Source organism: Mustela erminea, chromosome 16 (assembly GCF_009829155.1).
Source record: "Mustela erminea isolate mMusErm1 chromosome 16, mMusErm1.Pri, whole genome shotgun sequence".
Lineage (NCBI taxonomy): Eukaryota > Metazoa > Chordata > Mammalia > Carnivora > Mustelidae > Mustela > Mustela erminea.
The window spans coordinates 45,570,443-45,578,037 of NC_045629.1; positions in this window are offsets into that span (position 1 = coordinate 45,570,443).

Sequence of the window (7,595 nt, forward strand, 5' to 3'; positions counted from 1 at the left end):
GGGTTTTCATTTTCTCAGATACCTAGCAAGGAATACCATCTTTCACTACAGGGGGGGGGGGGAATCCCCATAATGCACCATAACTCATTTTTTATCACATGAATAAGCATATTAAAGCATCTACTTCTACCAGGTCCTTAATAACAACACAGTAGAAACTGTTTTTAAACTGAAAAAAGTAATTGGGCAGAGGAGTAAGTATTATTAGAATATTTGGGAAATCTGGGGTGCCTGGGTGGCTCAGTGGATTGGGCCGCTGCCTTCGGCTCAGGCCATGATCTCAGTGTCCTGGGGTCAAGCCCCGCATCGGGCTCTTTGCTCAGCGGGGAGCCTGCTTCTCTCTCTCTCTCTCTCTCTCTCTGCATCTCTGCCTACTTGTGATCTCTCTCTGTGTCAAATAAATAAATAAAATCTTTAAAAAAAAAAAAGAATATTTGGGAAATCTCTCTATTAGCTGTGTTTGCAGTAGGAAAATGTCAGCAAACAAAATGATAATCCTCCTGCTTGTAGCCTTGTCCTGGGGTCATTGAAAGCAGGATTTTTGCCTCCTTAATTACTTTCTGCTTAGGTAAATGCCAGAGTAAGCCTGCATTTCCTCTGTCTAGACCAATTGCAAGGAAAAGCAGGAAAGAGGATATAAAATGTTGATGGACTTGGCTCCATGGCTGACCCAGTATTTGGGGATCATGAAATCCCCTCCTCTGATATTATGTATCTCAGTCACGTCCTTTTCTAGTGTCTGTTACTTCCTTTTTTCTGCGTGTACAATAAAAACATCCCATGCACTGGCTTGTGGGAATTGAGTGAGTGATGCACTTTGCATGTTATCTGGCATCCGGTAGAACCTCCATACAGATTATTTATACACTCTTCCACCAAGTGACTCCTGGGAACTCACTATGTACCAGGCCCATTCACGGTTTTCGGAATACAGGAACCAACAGAACAAAGTCCCAACTCTCAAGGAACTTAAGTTCTAATGGGGAGAGACAGACAATTAATAGGTAATATGTTAACAAAAAGACGTGAGCAGAGGGTTGAAGGTGGTGAGGGAACTGAGCTATGGTAGGTGGGGAGGGAGAGCTGAGGTGCTGGGGAGAATTCCTGGCAGAAGGAACAAGGGCCAAGGCCTTGTGTGGCAGAGGGAGTAAATGAGCTAGAGAGCAGAGTGGTGGTGGGTGGTCAGTGAAAGATCCATGGGCCAGATGGTGGGTGTGTGACCTTGCAGCCATTGTGATGACCTTAGCTTTACGGGATTTTGAACTAAGGGTGATATTTTCTGGCCTATGCTTACAATTCCTTCTCAAACCTTAGTAGGCATCAGAATCACCAGGAGCTCTTGTTAAACACAGATTTCTGGCAGTGCCTGGTTGGCTTAGTCAGCTGAGTGGCCGACTCTCTATCTGGGCTTAGGTCATGATCTCCAGGTCCTGGGATCAAGCCCCGAGTTGAGCTCCATGCTCAGAGGGGAGTCTGCATGAGGATTCTCTCTCTCCCTCTTTCCCTGCTCCTCCCTGACTCACGGGCTCTCTTTTTCACTCTCTCTCTAAAATAAATAAATAAATAAATAAATAAATAAATACGTCTTTTAAAAAAAGAAAGAGAGAGAGCAGATTTCTGGGCTCCACCTCCAGGATTTCTGATTCTGTAGGTGGGTAGAACCCAAGAACTTGCATTTCCACCAACTTTCCCAGGTGTAGCTGCTGCTGCTAGTCCAGGAACCCACTTTGAGAACCACTGCTTCAAAGGGAGTGCCTTGATTATCATGTTGAGGATAGACTGGTTATGGATGGTGGATGTGGGCAAACACACGAGCAGGAGGATTTGTGAGGCGATTGCAGTACTCAAGGAGAGACCATCATCGTGGATAGAAGTGGCTAGAAGTGAAGGGAGTCTGGAGAACCAAGATGGCCACAACGTCTGAAAATCCAGGTAAATATATAGTAAATGGTTTACTGACCTTTCTACAGTACTACCTGATAACGTAACGTGATTCATGTTTCCAAATGTTATGGCCACCCCATACTTTGAAAATGTAGCCAGCAGGAATTGTCAACAAACACTCTTCTTCCAGATGGCCCCAAGCTCCAGACTCTTCCTGTAGGATACTGAAAACCACTGTCATTACCCAGTCCCCAGTGAACCTCACTTCCCTTGTTGCCTTGGAGTTTCTAAGTTTAGGGGGTTTTATGAGCTCTTTTGCAGAACTATCTTAAGCGATCAGGGTGTGCTGAGTCATGCCCATCAGGGCTTTGGTCACGTATCTGTCTACCTATTAGGTTAACATCTGTATGCTGAGGATCTTTTTTGATGACATCTGGGGGCTGATGTCTTAACTGCCCCTTGCCTGTGATGGTGACAAATACTTTGTGCGTCACTGCCTTATTTTAGGACATTTTGCAGAGGTCATTTCTGCAAAGACTGCAAAGCAATGCTAGTGAGGTCCTGTCTAAGTAGCAAAATGGGATGTTGGTGCTGTTTGATCTTAGCTGTCCTGACTCCATATTTTCTTGTTGGGGACCCTGGCCCTGACTCCCTGACTATCTCACTAACTCCCAAAACTTTCTCTTCACTCCTGTAACCTTCAACATATGCCTTGTTCCAGCCTGCTTCTACCTTCAGTTCTAAGTGTGTCGAGGACCTAGATCAGGTTTGATTCATTTTGCCACTCCCCTGCTGCCCTTAGGATCTAGCCCAGTCCCTGGATGATGGACCCAAGCACACACAGACAGAGCTCTCTGACTAGCTTTTTACTCAATTTCTTTTCGAAATTTAGTAAGACCCCATATGTCAGGGACTTCCAACCAAGCTGAACCAAACCAAACCAAACCAAACCAAACCAAACCAAACCAAACCAAACCAAACCAAACAATGTATATCCTGCCAAAAGCCTAAGTAAGCAGGCATTCACAGATATTTGTTAAAACCCTGGCCTTGAACTTTCACTTGCTTAAAATACAGAAAGTGCTCTGATGGGTTAATGGTTTTCTTGCAGATACATTTTATCATTTTGGAGATAAATATTTAGCATGTATACAGGCCGTTGATTAGTGTTTTCTTTCTTTCTTCTTTCAACATTTCCGTTATTGCTCCCCATAATCACCATGCTGGATCCATGCTGTCCTGAGATCAAAAACTACCCTTTTTATGACCCTCTCTCCCATTTATGTGAAGGAGGCTGGGCTGTAAACATGGTATGAGAAAAATTCTTATATGCCATCTTGATTGCTAACATCTGTTCAAATTTCCATTCATAAATTTAAAATTCAGGCTTCTGCAGCCATCTGTTTTCTTGCACTGATCTGAAAAGAAGAAAAGCCCAAGGCAGATGTGCAGGAGGGAACAGAGAGCTCCTGCCTGGCTTGGCCAACTTTTCTGAGTTTTTGCTTGGCTTCCTTTTTTCTCACTAGCAGAGTAGGCAGAACTTTCCTGGCCTCAGGGTGGGACTTTAGTCCCTGTGCAACAGTTTCCTGTCCTCCTGGGAGAAGGGATTAGGAAGTGACCAGAGTCTTTTTTTTTTTTTTTTTTTAATTCCGCACCCCTCTTTTTAGTTCATTGAGTCCTGTAGACACTGTCTTCTGGACAATTTGGAAAAAAAGGCTTCATTGCTCATTGTATCATCATCTCCCAGTGCCCTCCCTGTCTCTCTTTGTTCTCCTCCTCTCTCTCTCTCTCTCACACACACACACACACACACACATGCTATGAGGGAAGTGCCCATTTTATGAACGATGGGAGCGGAAATCTTTGTGAGGACTTGCTTCAAGTTGCCTGGTGATTTTGGCAGACACTAGAGAACTGGAACCCACCGCTGGCCCGGATTGGGGCAGTTTTCTAGCGTGCTGGACCTCTGGGCCTCTTGCTGGGAATTTCTCCACGGATGACTTTGGCGTGGTTATTGGATATGATTTGGCAGCTGCAGGGCCCAGATGCCAAGCTAGGCAATGGCCCTTTTTTTTTTTTTTTCTCTTGGCAGTGTTATCCATGTCTAAGAGACTGGGCTGCTTCTAAAGCTGCCTGGCTGGATTCCATCAGCACTCTTGCAGCGACTGTGAAGGGCCTCCAAAAGCTGACATGACATTTTGTGGGTCTGCTGGGCTGCAGTCCTCTCTCAAATGCGACTGAGCTTGGGATTCACTTTCAGTGTTAGGTAATTATTTTTTCCTCATTTATCTTGAGAAATAGGTCTTCGGCAAACCACATGCAAAATTGACTTTGCGTTCCAGTGTCCCTCTCTGGAAACGTCTGCAGCAGGAGCGAGGATCCGCCCATTCCAAACCTTAGTGGAGAGTGTACCCAAGTTTGGTGGTTTGTGGGATCATCTTGCTGGGTTGTATGTACGCGTTTGCATTCTACTCTGACATTGCTTTTATATATAACTGGTGACAGATGTTCTGACCTCACTGTGTGACCCAGAATGACTCATTTAACCATTCTGGCAACTTCTTGAAATGCCACGGGACTATCCAGTGTCAAGACCTTGCTTCCCTTATGCTTGCTGGTGTGGCTCACTGGGGTGATGCTTGCAACCGGAGGAAGGACTTGGGCTGACACAGGAATACTCAACTTACAAGTTACCCATCATTTTGCTGTCATCCCCATTAGAGTAGCTCCACCCTCGCCCCTGATTTCACCAGGCCTTCCTACACTGTCACAGAAGCCCCAGGCACCTTGGCCTCCCTGAATCCCTTCCCGATGCCCTTCCCCCATCTCCTGGACTCCTCAGGACTCAAGACTGAGAAGCGTCCAGAGACCAGCTTGCAGGCCTTAGTTTACAGCATCGTGTCGGGGTTTAAAAGGATCTGAAGCAGGGATGGCAAATGGCCAGCTTTGGGGCCTCTCTCCCTACTTTTCCATTCACAGCAGATACCATTAATTGATCCCAGTATGCTCTCCTGCTAAGTCCAAGCCCAGAATTCTTGTCCAGACAGCACTCCCTGTAGCCACAGGTTATTGATCAAAACTGGGTCAGAAGATGCAATCTATTCACCATCCTCTGCCCAGAGGGACACTGATCTTGAAGCCATAGTTGTTCTGAGTCAGCCATGGTGTGCGTTAAGTAAGTTTGGTCTATTTAAATAGGTTGGCTTAGGAACCAAACCTAATTTGTAATATTGTTTGGGTGGAAGATGCATCAGAACTTGAAACAGTAGCTTACACATGAACTTCTGGAAACCAGTTATCTATAAATAGGAGCCCTCTCCTGTACAGGGCTGTTTGCTTGTGAGAGCGGCAACATAGGTTGAGACTGAGAGTTTGGACTGCCTAGTTCTAATCCTGTCCCTGCCACTTAATGGCTGTGTGACTTTACAAAAGTTAATTAACCTCTCTGTGGCTTACTTCCTTTACCTATAAAAGGGAGAAGGTGATAGGAGTACCCTCCTCATAGGATTATTATGATGATTAAAAATGTATTATTTATAAAGCACTTAGAATAGTGCCTAGCACACAGAAGATACAATATGAGAGCTCTTTTTTTTTTTTTAAAGATTTTATTTATTCATTTGACTGACAGAGATCACAAGCAGGCAGAGAGGCAGGCAGAGAGAGGAGGAAGCAGGCTCTTTGCTAAGTAGAGAGCCTGACTCGGAGCTCGATCCCAGGACCCTAAGGTCATGACCTGAGCCGAAGGCAGAGGATTTAACACACTGAGCCACCCAGGTGTCCCCAATATAAGAGTTCTTAAAATAAATACAGCAGTCCCCTTATTCATGGTTTCACTTCTCGTGGTTTCAGTTACTCATGGTCAACCCTGGTCTGGAGGCGGGTGATCCTCCCCTGATGTATCATCGGAAGGTTAACAGTACCCTAACGTGAGGTCATGATGCCCAAGTCACTGGCCTCACTTCATCTCGTCACTAGGCACTGTTATCATCTCACATCGTCAAAAGAAGGGTGAGTACACCTCAGGAAGATATTTTGAGAGAGACCACATCGACATAATGTTTATTACAGTATACTGTAATTCTTCGATTTCAAAGATTCCTTATTGTTGTTCATTGCTTACTGTGCCTAATTTATAAACTAAACCTTACCACAGGTATGTATAGATAGGAAAAAAAAAAAACAATATGTAAGATTTGGTACCATCTGCAGTTTCGGCATCCGTTGGGGGGGTGTTGGAAGGTAGATCTCGTAGATACGGGGGACTGCTGTACCAAGTTCCAGTAGGAACTTGGAGGCTATATCTTTATGAAGCAAAAAACAGAGATGGTCAAAATTTTCTATTTGTAGAAGTGAGGTGTGTTGATATCTATTACTAATCTATTCAACATTTTACAAATATATTAACTCATGTAATACTCCCCAATAATCTTCTGAGGTAGCATATCAGTACCCATTTTACAGGTGAGATAACTGAGGCATTAAAATTATATGGCATTAAAATGGATGGATATAGCCATGCACACCCATCTGGCTCCTCTCAGATACCTAGAGCAGAGTTAGGAACCCTAGGCTCCTGCTTCAAGGACTTTGCCCAAATGTTTTCTGTAACATTAACATGTCCCAGCTGATATATGAGTTATTCAAGGTTGTGAACACCAACTCCATTGACTCTTTCTCCAATTCTGCTATTTAAATTTTACTTTAAAAAATTATCTTGGGGCACCTGCATGTCTCAGATGGTTAAACATCTGCCTTCGGCTCAGGTCATGATCTCTAGGTCCTGGGATCAAGCCCCACATCCGGCTCCCTGCTCAGTGGGGAGTCTACTTCTCCTCCTTCTGCCTCTTTCCCTGCTTGTGTGCTCTCTCTGTCTTTCTCTCTCTCAAATGAATAAATAGAGTCTTAAAAAAAAAGAAAAAAAGGATCTTTCACTACTACAGAATCAGGGCATGTACATTATCATATATTAGGCAATAAAGACCAGTGAAAATCACAAAATAAAAAAATAACCCTACCCTCCCATGAGTACTAATGCTGAGTACTTATCCTTCCAGAACTTTATTTGTATTTCTATTTTTTTCACTAAAATGAGATCACGTGATACATACTACTGTTCTATTTTATTGTCTGCTTCCCCCCCTTTTCTGATTGATGATCTCTACTTTTCCATTTCAACACATTTCACCTTATCTAATAAATCATATTTACATTGCCAGACTGTCTCCAAAATGTGCCTTATCACTGTTTATCCAAACTTGAATCTCATCCAGGACCATGTTTGCATCTGCCTCTTATGTCCCATAAGCTTCTTTTAATCTATCCCTTTTTTCATGACACAAATTTGTTAAAGAGACTGAGCCAGTTGTCTTGCATTCTTGAACTTTATTTGTTGGTTTTTTTTTTTTAAATTTGGAAAAGATCCCAAATTTGCAGAAAATTTGCAGTACAAATAATATGATTTTCTTTTCCAAAGTAGGTGAGAGTAAGCTGCTGACATGATTGATACCCTATCCCATCTGGTATTGATATTTGCTATTTACTCATACTAGTATGGACTCCTAGATCCTATTTAACCAGCTACGATCTTTATCTCTGTGCTTATATTATTCCCTATTTGGCTAGTGGGAGTCCCTTTAAGCTGGCTTCAGTATCCTTTGGATGTGACACGTCTCTACATTCTTTGATCGCTTTTGTAGTTTTTGGTACCA